At 53.8% G+C, this 13,782-nt stretch overlaps 2 protein-coding genes across 2 annotated transcripts in view; one reads left to right on the forward strand and one right to left on the reverse strand.

Moving 5' to 3' along the window:
• The window catches only part of LRRN3 (leucine rich repeat neuronal 3), a 31,432-nt gene extending 22,797 nt beyond the window's left edge, over positions 1–8,635 (reverse strand). The window contains exon 1 of the mRNA XM_079786461.1: positions 8,336–8,635. The gene's annotated coding sequence lies outside the window, so the exon portion shown is untranslated. The remainder of the gene's footprint in view (positions 1–8,335) is intronic.
• The window catches only part of IMMP2L (inner mitochondrial membrane peptidase subunit 2), a 461,183-nt gene that overhangs the window by 230,588 nt on the left and 216,813 nt on the right, over positions 1–13,782 (forward strand). The window lies entirely within an intron of this gene.

Raw genomic sequence — 13,782 nt, forward strand, 5'->3', positions numbered from 1 at the left:
TAATGATTTACCATTTAAAAAAACAACCACCGCCTTCAATCTGAAAAGAGAATGTATATGGATCCCCACTCTCTAACCCCGCTCCTAATGATGGGAAGGTGCTCAGCGACATCTCGGCCTTCATCTTACTTTCAGCGCTTGGCATGCAGGACAGTCCGTGGGGAGGGCCTCCTGAGAGCTGTTGGCGGGGGTCGCCCGGGGAGGGACCCTGAGGTCTGCACCCAGCCGGGGAGGGACCTTCTGCACAAGTCTGAGTCCACTCAGCACGGTCAGTGGGAGCAGGGATTATAGCTCCATCATTTAAGGTTGCTGAGCCAGGAGCTTATTAATACTCAGCAGGGTTGATGGATTTTCTTGAAACTTAATGATCCTACGAGCAGGAAATACCCAGGCGCTCTGTAGCTTCCTTGTTTAAAGGAGCATGCACGAGGAAAGAAAGGGTCCACGGCGGGGCAGTGCACCCACGGGGGGACTGAAGGTCTCAGGTAAGGAAACAAGGCCTACGAGCTGCCCCTTGCGTTTTTCCTTGTGCTGTTATGTGCTGCATAAGTCAGTCCTCTGTCTTCTCTTGGAAACAACTAGAAAGGAAGAGACACAGGGAGCCTACAAGGAGATGGTGTCCCGGATGGGGATGAGCACAGTGCATGGCACGAGTGATGAGTGGGGGGGGGGGGCTGCGTTTTGATGGAGAACCTGGCTCCCGGAAGGCAGCATGGACTGGCCAGGTAGGCAGCACCCACAAGAAGCAGTGCCACCCTGTACAAAGGCTTCTTCCTAGGAGCCGCCTGCCCCGCTGCCTCCTCCGCTGCCTGGGACTAGATGAGACAGGTTGCTTTTCTCCTCTGAGCCCGGTTTGCCTCCCTTGTCAAGGAGGGTAAGAATATTCCGTACTTCATATGCTCCCCATGAGGAGGCGATGAGAAAATGCACGGGGCATGCTTAGCACACGGTTCGGCACAGAAAATGCTCGCATGTAAGCCGGAACCGGCTGATGTTATGCTCATTCCCTTGGCCAGTGAAGGGCGGTCTACAAGAGGTCACGTGATCTGAACCCTTAAGGTCTCTGCTGACAGTGGTGCATGGCATCAACATTTCATCCTTCATCCCTGTGACCCGTGGTCCAGCAGCAGGCATGTGCATTTCATCCTTCATCCCTGTGACCCGTGGTCCAGCAGCAGGCATGTGCACTTCATCCTTCATCCCTGTGACCCGTGGTCCAGGATCAGGCATGTGCACTTCATCCTTCATCCCTGTGACCCGTGGTCCAAGATCAGGCATGTGTACTTCATCCTTCATCCCTGTGACCCGTGGTCCAGGATCAGGCATGTGCATTTCATCCTTCATCCCTGTGACCTGTGGTCCAGGATCAGGCATGTGCACTTCATCCTTCATCCCTGTGACCCGTGGTCCAGGATCAGGCATGTGCACTTCATCCTTCATCCCTGTGACCCGTGGTCCAGGATCAGGCATGTGCACTTCATCCTTCATCCCTGTGACCCGTGGTCCAGCAGCAGGCATGTGCATTTCATCCTTCATCCCTGTGACCCGTGGTCCAGCAGCAGGCACTGTGGCCCAGGTTAGAATGTAAACGAAAGGCGAGGCTTTGATATTTACATGGGATTTGCTTGCTCAGAACCGGAAATGGCGGTTTGGCAAATGCCTCCCTGACTTTACAGTAAGCCGAGCACCACCTCTGCCACCTGAGCAGCTGAGGTGTTTGTGTAAAGGACGCCGGGGCGGTGAAGCCCAGTTGGAGGAGCAAACAGACATTCCGAGTTTCCCAAGCGGAGGCCCGGCCGCTCACACACGGCGATGGCGTGCCGGGTGAAGACAGTCTATGCTCATCTTACACTCATTTTACGTGGTTTTCACTCAGGACTTCACAGGAAAAGAGCTTCCGGGTTCCAGAAGGGCTCAGAACACACTCATTTTTCATGGCGAGAGCCTTGCTGGTCCCTTCCCATCGGATTGTGCTTTCTCTTAGATGACCCGGCATCGTGACCCAGCTCAGTCCTTAATTCCCCTTGTTGTCTCGCTCTCAGTGCCCTCGCTCTGGGCGGGTGAGGCCAATGGCCCCTGGCCTTGGGAGAATCAGGATGTGGTCTGTCGAGAGGTACATGAAATCACCCCGACAATCATTAAATGTTCTGTACCGCCCGCTGTGGGCCCATGTGCCCTTGGTAGAATGTGCGGAGTATTTGGCGTTTCTGAGGGACCGGTTTTGATGAGAACGGAATGAAGGGTAGGGCCCAGAGGCCCTGTCGGCGAACAGTGAGAAGACCAGGATGTCCGGGTGTCAGCAGAGTGAGGAGGAGACTCCCCTGAGGACACAAAGGCCCAGAGGAAGGGTGTCTCTGAAAATGCATGTCTGTTTCTAACGTTTTTTGAGGTTTTATTTGCTTTTTTCTTAGCAAAAGTAAACTGTGAATTAGCTGACAATGTCACCTACACGCCTTGACTTCTGAGACTGAGAGAGAGCATGCAGCCAGGGTGACACCAGCGGGATGAGTCTGCTAAAATGTTTGCCTTTTGTTTCCGTATAGTCATCGTAGTAATTCTGTAATTAGTTCGAGAACATTTCTCATAAGCACACATCAGTCCTCTCTACACAACGAACATGAGGCCTCTCTCAGTATCTCCCGCAGTTCAAATCCCCACCATCATTGATGTCGTTGCTAAGTGTGCTGGGCCCCGAGTCTTCCTGAATGAAGGCCACTGGCGGCCCTGGCCCATGAGCAGGCTCGGTCCCTGGAGCTGCTGCTTTGTGAGGTCAGGAGTCATCTCCCCTCCCGCTACTCCTCGGGGAATTCAATCCCAGGGTTTCAGGCCTCTGGCATATACAGAACATGCTGCCTGTTGATGCTAAGCCTTTAACCAGTGGTTCAGTGGGTCATTGCGGGGGAGGGAGTCCAGGCCTTTAAATGCAGACCTGGAACAAATGGTGGTGTTCACCCTTCCGCCTAAACAGAGTGGCCGGTATCCGTGAGGCCTCACCTGCCGGGAGTAAAGCTTGACGTGACAGCCCGAAGGACATGGGTCCGAGAGATTCTCATTTAGTCCGAGGACAACAGACTCTGGAAAGACAGGTCTTCCCTGGCAAGGGCTCTCAGGGAAATGTGGAGAGATTCCCTGGCATTTTGAGGTCTCTGTATGGCATTTTCTCCCCAAGACAAACACACCAGGAAGGAGATGCCACAGAAAGGGCCTTCAGGTGGCACTGCATTTCCGGGCGGGACGTCAGGTGATGCCGAGGACTTCGCTCAGCAGCTCCGGCCGCCGGAGCGTGCCCGGGGCGTTTCCTCTCCCCATCCTCCCATCTTTCGGGGGACCTTTGCCAAGAATCTGTTTACCAGAGTGCGAAGGCTGTCAGACAAACAGATGGGCGAGGAGGTGGGGGAACACGCAGTCATTCTCTCCGAGAATAGACGGGGCTGTGTCTGTCAGGTTTGACGCGGGCACGTCATTCGCCGGGGGTTAAATTAAGAAGTGCGGGTTTTTCTTGTGGAAACCTACCCACAGGGAGTGCGTGTGGCGCGAGGAAGTGCTGGGAGTTCGGGAAAAAGGGACTGAATCTTCACTCACAGGCTCCCCAAGAGCCAGGCAGGACCATGGTCAGCGCCGGGTCCCATGGGAGCCGGGGACCTCATGGCCACAGGGCAGCCCTCTAACCTCCCGGGGCCTCCTCCTCCAGGCTCCACACAAAGGTGGTGAGAAGCAAATGTCACTGTTGAAAAAGTCTATGTAAATGACATGGTCCCACGCCCTGGCCGGGTGGGCTCAGTGGTTAGAGCACCACCCATGGACGGGAGGGTCAGGGGGTTCGATTCCTGGTCAAGGGCATGTACCTTGGTTGCAGGCTCCCAGTAGGAGCACGTGCAGGAGGCAACCAATCGATCTCTCTCTCTCACATTGATGTTTCTCTCTCTCTCTCCCTCCTCCCTCCCTTCCACTCTCTCTAGAAATCAATGGGGAAAAATATCCTCGGGTGAGGATAAATCACACACAGAACGGTATAGCTCCAAAGGAGCATTCACAATTACGCTGTTAATTTTTGTATCCTTATTCCCTTCCCCCAAGTTTTTGCGTCAGTTAATTACTATCATCTTAAGCAAAATGTGGGGAGGGCATTTAGAAATGGAGAGATTTGCCAAGGAGAAAAAGTAGGGCTGAGAAATGAAGGAGGTGCCCACAAAGGCTGTCCCCCGACGTTTGGAGGCGAAAAGGCAGGGGGGGGTGGGGGCCAGAGAGAGGGAGAGGGGGATGCCATCCCCAGGAGGTCCGCATGGAGGTGTGAGGGGGTCCTGAGGACGACCTTGCTTATGAAGAGGGCACAGTGAGCGCCTTCAAACATCACAGGGGAACCCTCCCTCGTCAACAAGGGTGTGTGTGTGTGTGTAGGGGGGGGGGGGTCGTCAGCACCCCAGAGGCAGACTTGCAGTGGGTGGTCAGTAGCTGGCTCTCTGTGGGTGAATGACAGCAGCATTATTCCTAAGGTGTTTTAAGAACAGGACAAAGCCCTCATGTTTATGACTCATTACAGAGTATGTCCAAAAGGTGAATTACAGGTGTGTGGGATTTGGATGTTATATACGCAACAAATCATAATTGCCTCTAGAGTTGAATGTCTGATTTCGCTTTTAGATACTTGATTATCTGGAAAGACATTTCCTATTTTATTTTATTTTGGTACATATCTATGCGCTTCCCCCATCTTTAAACAAACAAACAAAAACTATCTGAAAAACAGACCAGGAAGAGTTTAGTGGGGTGCACTCCAAAGCGTCCTGCCCAGGCCTCCAAGATGAAGCTGTGTGCTTTGGGGCAAGGATGGTAAAGCCTTGGGCCTCGGTTTCTTCACCTATGAAATGGGCTATCGGACTGTCCACTCAAGGTCCCCTTCAACACAAACATTCCGTCATCCAGTGAAAACACCTTCCCCTTCATCACTCCCTACGCCGAAGCTGTGTAAAGTGCTTTTATGAATTACAGCTTTAAAAATACAGCCCTCCTTCATCACAGCCTAAAGCTACACGAACACCACAGCACACGGTTACATACAAACTTGACCGTTATGCAAAGAGAGTGGATGGCTTGGCGGGTCCCACGCTGCTCCCCTGAGATTCCAGATGAGCCGGGTGCGCCCTTTGCTGACTCTGTATGGGAGGCCTCTCCGCGGCGCCTGCTGAGACCTCGACCCTCCAACCAGGTTCCAGAGAACAGGGCGATCCAATCCGCCTGGGACTTCTCCTGGCCTCTGGCACCACCTACTTGCTCTGTATTAGAACTTGATTTCCCTCTACCTTGCGGCGAAGGGGTGACTGCGATCCTGCTCTACTTCCTGGAGGTCCCAGCATGCCTCCCTTTATCAGAGGGGGGCGGGAGGGGCTCCCTGGCCCCCGTGGGATGCACGTCCCCTGGCTGCAGGCGGTGCTGCCCCGCCTCCCTGTACGGCCAGTGTGGGAGCTTCACCTGTGACAGCGCTCACAGCCCCTCCAGCGCCTTGCCGCACCGACATCTGCTCTTTTTAGTCCCGGGAGACCCCGGAGGGCTGCACCGGTGGCTGCACCTCAGAACCAGGCCTCCCGGGAGCACTGTGGGGCCACAGGCCCGCCCAGCGCGTCCCCAGATCGGCTGGAGCGCTCACAGTTTCAGGGATTCTCTGGAGGCATCCTTCCCCGGGCTGGAGGGAGGGACCCGTTTCTCCCGGGCTGTGCGCTTCTGTGCATGATCTCCCTCACACTCCCCGACACACACCTCACCTCTGACCACCCTCAGGGGCTGCCGATCCAGTAATGATGTTTACCGTACAGAGGTGTTACTTTCTAGCTCAGTATTAAGCCTTTCTGATCAACTTCATTAGTTTGCAATACATACCACAATGCCACTTCACATAGGAATTTCACGCCAGAAAAAAATGTAGGGTGAGGGTGAGGGAAAGTTAAACATCAAACTCATCTGTGGTTCAAGGAGGGGGGGGGGGAGCAGTAGGTGTAAAACAGACCGAAGAATAAAATACAGTTAGTGAATCCTAGGTCGATCCCTACACTGCTGGCCTAGAAAGCTGATCACACCGTCTGTTAAGCCAGGAACAGCAACCGCCGCGACCAAAGAAAAGATCCCGCCCGCTCATCCTCTCCCAGCTCAGCATGCTGCCTGTGACAAGGGGCTCCCGAAGAGAAGGTCCTTCAGGCTTGTCTCGCTGAAAGCTCTTATTTATGGGGGAGCCAGCGGCAGGGGGTGGACTCAGGGCATGCTCCCCTGCCCATCTCCTGGCCTGGGCGGGTGCTTGTCAGATTCCCAGGCTCAGGGGCACCGCCAGGTGACAGCCCGAGGGCCTGGACCCAGCATGTTTCTCAGACCCCAGCGGACACACCACCAACCTCGACCTCTGGAATCCACAGGCTGTGGATGTGGCTTTACCTGGGTTAGGGCGCAAGTCTGCTGTTCAGGGGGAGGGGTCGATTGCCATTTCATAGTGGGCCGGGCAGGGGTTCAGAGTGTGTGTGTTTGGGAGGAAAAGTTCCCCCAAGAAGGTCGGAGACATCCCCATCAGTGCTGCAGTGCCGTCTGCACCAGTCTGCCCCGCCGGGAGGGGCCTGTCTCCCGGGCGGGCAGCTGCTCTGGGCCAGCAGCACAGCCAGGGCCACGGCCCCGCTCTGGCCACAGGCAGGGCGTCCTCCCGTGTCTCCTGCGGACGGCGTGTGTGTGTATGTGTGTGCGTGTGTGTGTGTGTGTGTGTGTATGTGCATGTGAGGCAGAGCGAGCCCGCCCCGCTCAGCGCCTTCATGTTCATCTGTCACCGAGAGAGGAGCCCTCTCCTTAAACTTGCTCATTCCGCTCGGGAAACGCGGGCACGGAAGCCGCGGGCACCCTGTCAGGCCTGCCGTGCCGCCGCCGTTAACAAAGGTCACCGGATTTAATTGGCTTCTTACACTGCCTATTGCTCGCCTACCGGTTTTTTTTTTTTTTTTTGACACATTTACGGGAACGTGGCAGGATCTAAGTGGCTGGTGATTCTCTGTTGGTTTTGGGGGCTCATCTCAGAAACCGGGGAGCCGGTGACAACTCTGAAAGCACAGTTGCAGGGGGAAAAATCGCCTGCGGTTTGAAAGAAGCCGACCTGATGAACCGGGGGTGAGCGGCCAGAGGAGGGGCGCCCAGGGCGGCGTGTCCGCAGGGCTGTCAGGGGGCGGTGGGCACCCGCGGTTGGCCTGCTCCGTCTGAGAGCTGATTCCCTTTGCGAGCCTGGGAGCACCATGGGCCCCACGGAGCCCAGGGATCGGGCTGCACGGATGCTCCTAGCTCCCGGGAGTCCGTCTGTCCATCTGCCTCTGAGGCTCAGGAGGAGGGGCAGTGCCAGTCGCAGGACCAGGGCCCCTGGGTGCCAGGGGGACACTTCCAGTCCCCACGTCCTCCCTCCTCGTTTCTTCAGGATCACCCCCTTCCCCCCGAATCGGGGAGGCTCTGCTCCTGTCGCTAAGCCCGAGGCCGGGAACAAGGACATATTGTTACCAAGGGCCCGTGAGCGGGAACTGGGCGCCAGCGCAGTCCCGGCAGAGGGACCGGGCGGCTGCGGCTCCCCAGCCTCCGGGAGGCGCGGGCACTCGGGCCGCCCTGCGGGGCTGCTCCTGGAGGGAGGAGACACGGAACTCTCGCTCCGGGACCCCTTCCCGGCGCCTGTGCTTCCGGCCGCACCAGCAAGCCCCGCAGGCTCTGCTCCCTCCCCAGCGAGGGGCCTGCCCCCGGGGAGCCCTTTCCCCGGGTCCCCAAGGGGCAGCCCGGCAGGCAGGCGGCGGCCACTGGTGTGCTCCGTCCCCGCTCGCTCCCGGTGCCAGCCCCGGACTCGGAGCGGCGTCTGCCTCGGGCTGCATCCCCTGGCGAAAGCGAGGACCGTGCCCCGTTGGGGGGATGGGTGGCAAACCTCAGGATGGTGTGTGCCCTGCTTTTCGTTGCAAAGAACGCGAAGAAGAAGGGAAAACCCGGCCGGCTCCCCGTCCCACCCCCCCGCCTCCTCTCCTCGGTCCCCGCTCCCTTCTCTCTCCCTCTGCCTCCCGCTCCCCCAGCCCTGCCTGCGCCCCCGCGGGCACCCTCCGAGGGGCGTTCGGCTGGGAAACGCGTGCAGGAGCAGCGCGCACCGGGCCCGGCAGGCGCGGAGCCCGCCCGAGGGCGTCTGCATCTCCATTTCTTCCCAAAAGTCGGAGGGAAAGGGGGGAAAAGGCTCTCAGAATCCAGACGGGAAGAAAACATCCGAGCAGAAGGGAACGGCGCTGCCCAAACCCCGCAAAGCCCGCAAGCCGGCCGCGCGCGTCTCCACGGAAGGCGCGTGGGAACTTACCCGGCCCCGCGGCCCCGGCCCGCGCAGCCCCTCCGCGGCCCCGCGTGTGCTCTGCGCGCCTCCCTCCGCCGCGGGAATCACATGGCTGTGTGTGGAGCGGCGTGTCCACGGGCTTGGGCTGGAGGTGTGCGCGCCTCCGTCTCCGCGGGCTCCGAGGGGGAGGGCGGCGGCGGCGGCGGCTCGGGCCCCTCCCGGCGCGGCGGCGCCCTCAGCGCGCAGGCCGGGGCTCGCCCTCCAGGGCGGGCAGCGCCCGGCCCCGCGTCCCCATGGCGGTCAGCGGCGCACCGCGCAGCCCACCGGCGGTCACTCTGCCCGGCGCCGCCCGCTCCGCGCTGCTTAAGAGCCGGGCGCGCTCCGCTCCGGGAGGAGCCAATCGCCCGGGCGGCCGGGAGGGAGCGCGCGCAGCTGCGCCCGTCTGGTTGGCTGGAGCCGCCTGTCTGTCCTGGCCTCCGCTGCTGGGGATACAAATAAATGAAACAGGTTTGCACATTTTCCCCAGGATCGGCCCCTCCCTCCCTGCCTCCCTGCCGCCCCCCTCCCTCCCTCCCTGCCTGAGCACTCCCTCCCTCCCTCCTTTCCATCCTTCCTTCCCCCTCCCTTTTTTTGAGGGGGAGGAATTTTTTGGACAAGTTTCCCCATTTTTTTTTTTAGGTTATCAGGCTTTCAGAGAAACCGTTTTCTCCCCGAAAATAGCAGGGCGCACTCCTTAGGAGAATTTCCCAAATGTTAAGAACACTGGGGCGGGGGTGGGGTGGGGAGGGAAGGGGGGCGGGGGGCCCCTCAGAGCTCACCAGGGCCCATCATGTAGCAAGGGCTGCCTGCAACCCTGAGAGTGGCATTTGCGTCTCTATAGGTCCTACTTAATCCAGCATATTGCTTGCTGTTCAGTAACATTTTTTTTTTGAAGCAATGGCATTTCTTATCTGGATTGACCAGATTTTTTAAAATAAAGCATATATCCGTTGCTACTCTCTATAATTCACAAACATTGGCATAGGAAGGGGGTGTTTTGAAAAATATGTATTTCCAATTACATTCACTCACTTCTCCTTATGGGGTGCAAGTAATCTGCCAGCCGCATACGCGTGGGTGCATGTGTTGGTGGTGGTGGTGGTGGTGGTGGTGGTGGTGGTGTGTGTGTGTGTGTGTGTGTGTGTGTGTGTTTGGGGCGTATGTTTTACTATTCTGGGGCAGTGTTTCAACTGTAACATATTAAACACTCAAGAAAGCAATTATTCTTCATTCTTAGACATATTGACTCTGATGTATATTTTCCTGGAAAATATACAATGTACACTACATAGCTAAAACATTTTTTGAGTTATCAGAAATTGGGAAAAGAAACCCAGAAAAGCATAGCCGTGTATATTTCTGAAAGAACACCTGTGAGTAAATACACAGCAATTTTTTAAAAAAAATGCATGTTTTACAACCTCAATTAGTAATTAGTATAGTAGAGAAACATGTTATTGAGAAGAACGGAACATAGGATTAATTTATCAACAGGTCAAACATAGGCTAAATACAGGAGCCCAGCCTTAGTTTTGAGAGACTGCCCTCTAGTGGAGTAAAAAGGAGTGACATGTTTATATTAGATTTTGTTGGGGGGCGGGGCGGGAAGAGCTTTGCCACCTAATTGCTCCTCAGGGGTTTATTGAAATGACATAGACCAGTAAGTTGCAGGTAGAGTGTCATAATACCAGGAAATTTAAAAAAACAAACAAACCCACATAGTTTTGTTTCTAACAACTAAATATTTTTTGCTCTGTGGCTTTCTTTTAAAAGTTCCAAATGCTTTATATTTTCCTTATTGAAAATGTGTTCAAATAGTTCCTAAACTTTGGAATAGAAATAAATTCAAGACAAAAGTAGTGTCTCGATTAATCTAATAATACTTATTCCAGACTGTTAGTGTAAGCTTTCATTGTTGACTTGACACTGGAGGTTTTACTCCGTAAATGTGAGGGGTCCGTGGCCAGATGCTGGCATGTGGTCATGGAGTGGCCACATATAGTTCAGTGTCCTTGTGGGGATAGAAGTCATCATCATCATCACTACTCCCCCCACAGGGTTTTATTTCCACATATGAAATAATTATATAGGAACTGTGATAATTATTTGAAAAAAGTTTTCATTTCCTGCCATTGGGTCCTTAAGTAGTTCATTTTGGTTGATTGTGTAATTGGCAAACCAGGAATCAAAGCAGTGATAATGCGCTCCCGTAATGAAGGTAAATGGTGATAATCAAACAGAGAGATGAGTAAACTACCTTCTTGGCTTATAAATGAAACCAACAATCATACCTAATTTTAAAAATTTCAGTCTCTTTCAGAAATGAAATAAAATATCTAAGTTTTAACTTAGTGAGAGTTGAATATTTTAAATGCTCCCTTCTGCCATATCGTGGGAAGTTGTTTTATCTAAACCTAAAGGGCTACCTTTCTGGCATATGGGGATGCAACTGCTTTTCTTGAAATTGTCTTTGTGGTATAGACATCTATATGATAAATTCAAAGGACTTCATATTCATTTTTGTACGTTAAATATCACGGGCCGTTGGAAGTGAGGTTGCTGTGTGAGAGAGGAAAGAACCGGTTTTGGGTGAGAACTTTGTACTTTGGTGATGGTTTCCTTGTTTGGCTACAGGAGCTTCTGCGGCTCAGTTTCAGGTGATTCTCACGGATCCCTCAGGTCTGCCAGTTACTGGAAATAGGAAAAGTGACTCTCCAAAAAAAAGATTCGTCAAAAGCTCTCTGAGTTACCACAGCCTAACGAAGTACCAAATGAAGACATTACATTGTGACTGAGTGGGGATTTCAGGGCCTTTGATTTTGCACAGTTGTAAATGGTCATCAAACTAAAACCACAGAATTTTAAAACCCTAGTGTCCCGAGTCCTAAAAGGTCAGGAGACCTAAGCGCACAGCTGATGGAGGGAGCAGACACAAGATCCCACGTCCTCCACCACTCTCCCCACCCTATCACCCCCTCACCTCCCGGGTAGCTGATAGATCTCTGCTTTCTCTTCTATTCTCCATCCCCCCCCTTTCTTACTTTCTCAAGTGTTTTCCTTTAGCATCTACTGAAACTTGAGAGAAGATCACCCTTGGAAATGCGCTGTAACACCTGGATGTCCCCGTCAGCTGCCCAGTAGCCAGTGTCGGCTGGGTTTCCTGAATGAGTTCAGTTCTAATTAAGTTTATGAAATGTCAAACGAAATAATGTTAAAGCATAAGTGAACAGTCACGTCTTTACACGATGTGGAAAGAGTTCTGCCTTCATTATCAGATAGGAAAAGAAAGGGGTCCAATAAGCATGCATTCGTCGATTCAAGGTTGACGTTACTCATGTGTGAAGGCGGTTGTTACAGGGTGGAACCCGGGGCAGTGTGTGCTGTTGTTAGAGAAGTGGTCTGGGTCACGGGCGGGAGTATGGGTTCCATGGACAGACTGCCTGGGTTTGAATGCCTGCCTTACCCTCCTGGCTCTGGGACCCTGAGCAAGAACGTAGCGTCTCGGGGACTCAGCCTCCTCCCAGGATTGCTATGAGGATGAAAGCCGTGACCGTGCGCAAGCTTAGACTCAGGTCTGGGACGTAGTAAGCGGGAACGGGTGCTGACGTCACCGGTATGACCATCGCCACTGTCATCATCGCCATCTCGTCGCCCTCATGGGGCCAGCCTTCCCCGTGGTTGGGAAGGCTTCCTACCTTCTGCACCAAGCCCCCGCCTCTCGCCTGTCTGCCCATCCTCGTAGGTTCCTTTAGTTCAGTAGCTCCTTCCCCCAAGGAATGTCCTCTGACCCTCTAACAAGGGGTTATCTCTCATTTGACCCAAAAGATCATTCTTTATCTTTTCTATCACAAATCATTTCTAAATGCATTGTACTTATTTTTATAATTTGAATCATTTCCCTTTTTAGCCTATAAGATTCCCCTGGTGGGAATCTATTTCTCTTTTAAAAATATGTTTTTATTGATTTTAGAGAGAGAGGAAAGGGGAGGGAGAGAGAGATAGAAACATCAATGATGAGAGAGAATTATCGATCGGCTGCTTTCCACATACCCCCTACTGGGGGTCGAGGCCGCAACCCAGGCATGTGTGCTGACCGGGAATCGAACCGGTAACCTTTTGGTTCATAGGTCAACACTCAACCACTGAGCCACACCAGCTGGGCTATTTCTTATCCATCTTTAAGCTCCATAGCCCATGACAACACGGAGAAAACAACATTTGTTGGGTACTAACTGTGTATGTTTTAGAAGTTATTTGCTCTTCACAACATCTTTATAAGATACCTGTTTTGATCCCTACTTGACTGTGTAGAAACACTGGCTCAGAGAAGTTAGGTTCCCTGCCCAGTGTCCCCCAAACTATTAAATAATGGGGTGAAACCTCGAACCCAGTTCTGTCTGCTTACAGAACCCAGGATTTTTGTTTTCTTTTTCTTATGGCACAAAGCACTCAATATTCATTTGTAAAATAAAAGAAAGCTTGATTGATGACTGAGCCAACCAATTCAATGTAGTCAGCAAGAAGGGATGCTAGAAGTAAAAGACTGTTGTAAAGGCGTGGCTGCGGTGCACCAGACAGTGGGCACTTGCTAGGGTGATGCTCGCTCCGTGTTAGCGACAGAGTCTGTGTTGTGGCGGGTTTGACGCGTGGAGCGCTGAGGAGGTGCCGTGCTGGGGGAAGAGGACTGAGAGGACTGTCCCTGGGCGGCCTCTGTGCACAGTCTGTGGGCGTGTGGTTCCGTTGCTTCCTTTTGCCTCCGGGTGGGCTCCTTGGGAAAGGCGGGCTAACGAAAGGCACGGTTTGTGTCTGAGCAAAGGACCGAGGCCGCGATGCTGAGCGAGGGAAGCTCCCTTTCTTTGTCGGTAGAACACCGAGGCTCCTGTTTACCGTGCACCATCCGGCAGCTCCAGGGCCGTCTGACTTCTCATGAATATCTGATGTCACTTTTGCTTGACTTCGCTGGGTCAAAGGTGCTGTTACCACCCTCGTCTCTTGTCGTCCTTCCTTGACGCTGAGGTTCTCTGCCTGGTCTTTGTTGACCGGCCGTTGATCGAGTCCCTCCTTAGCGCGGGGAGGGGTGGTCAGCCACTCATTACACCTAGCGAGGGTGGCAGGACAGACGGGCATTCTCGTGGTTATGACCCGCCCTGATGCCGCTGCCAAATTTTCAGCTTCCAGTCTTAAAGTGACCTTCACTCCATCTTGGCGTCCTCCTCCATTCTGGTAGGACTCTATTTTGGGGCCGTCTTCGGACGGTCTTGGGGAATGAGTTGCCTAGGTGGATAGGTAGAAGTAATTCTGGGCACATGCTAGGGACTCAATGCAGACTTAGTTTTGAGGGTTACTGCTCCATTCATTATCACTCTGGATTCTTCATTTGGGCCCGACTCTCCTGGGATTCAACAGCTCCACCAGCTGGTTCCTGACTCCGGGGG

The sequence above is a fragment of the Cnephaeus nilssonii genome, assembly GCF_951640355.1.
Source record: "Cnephaeus nilssonii genome assembly, chromosome: 12".
NCBI classification, from domain to species: domain Eukaryota; kingdom Metazoa; phylum Chordata; class Mammalia; order Chiroptera; family Vespertilionidae; genus Cnephaeus; species Cnephaeus nilssonii.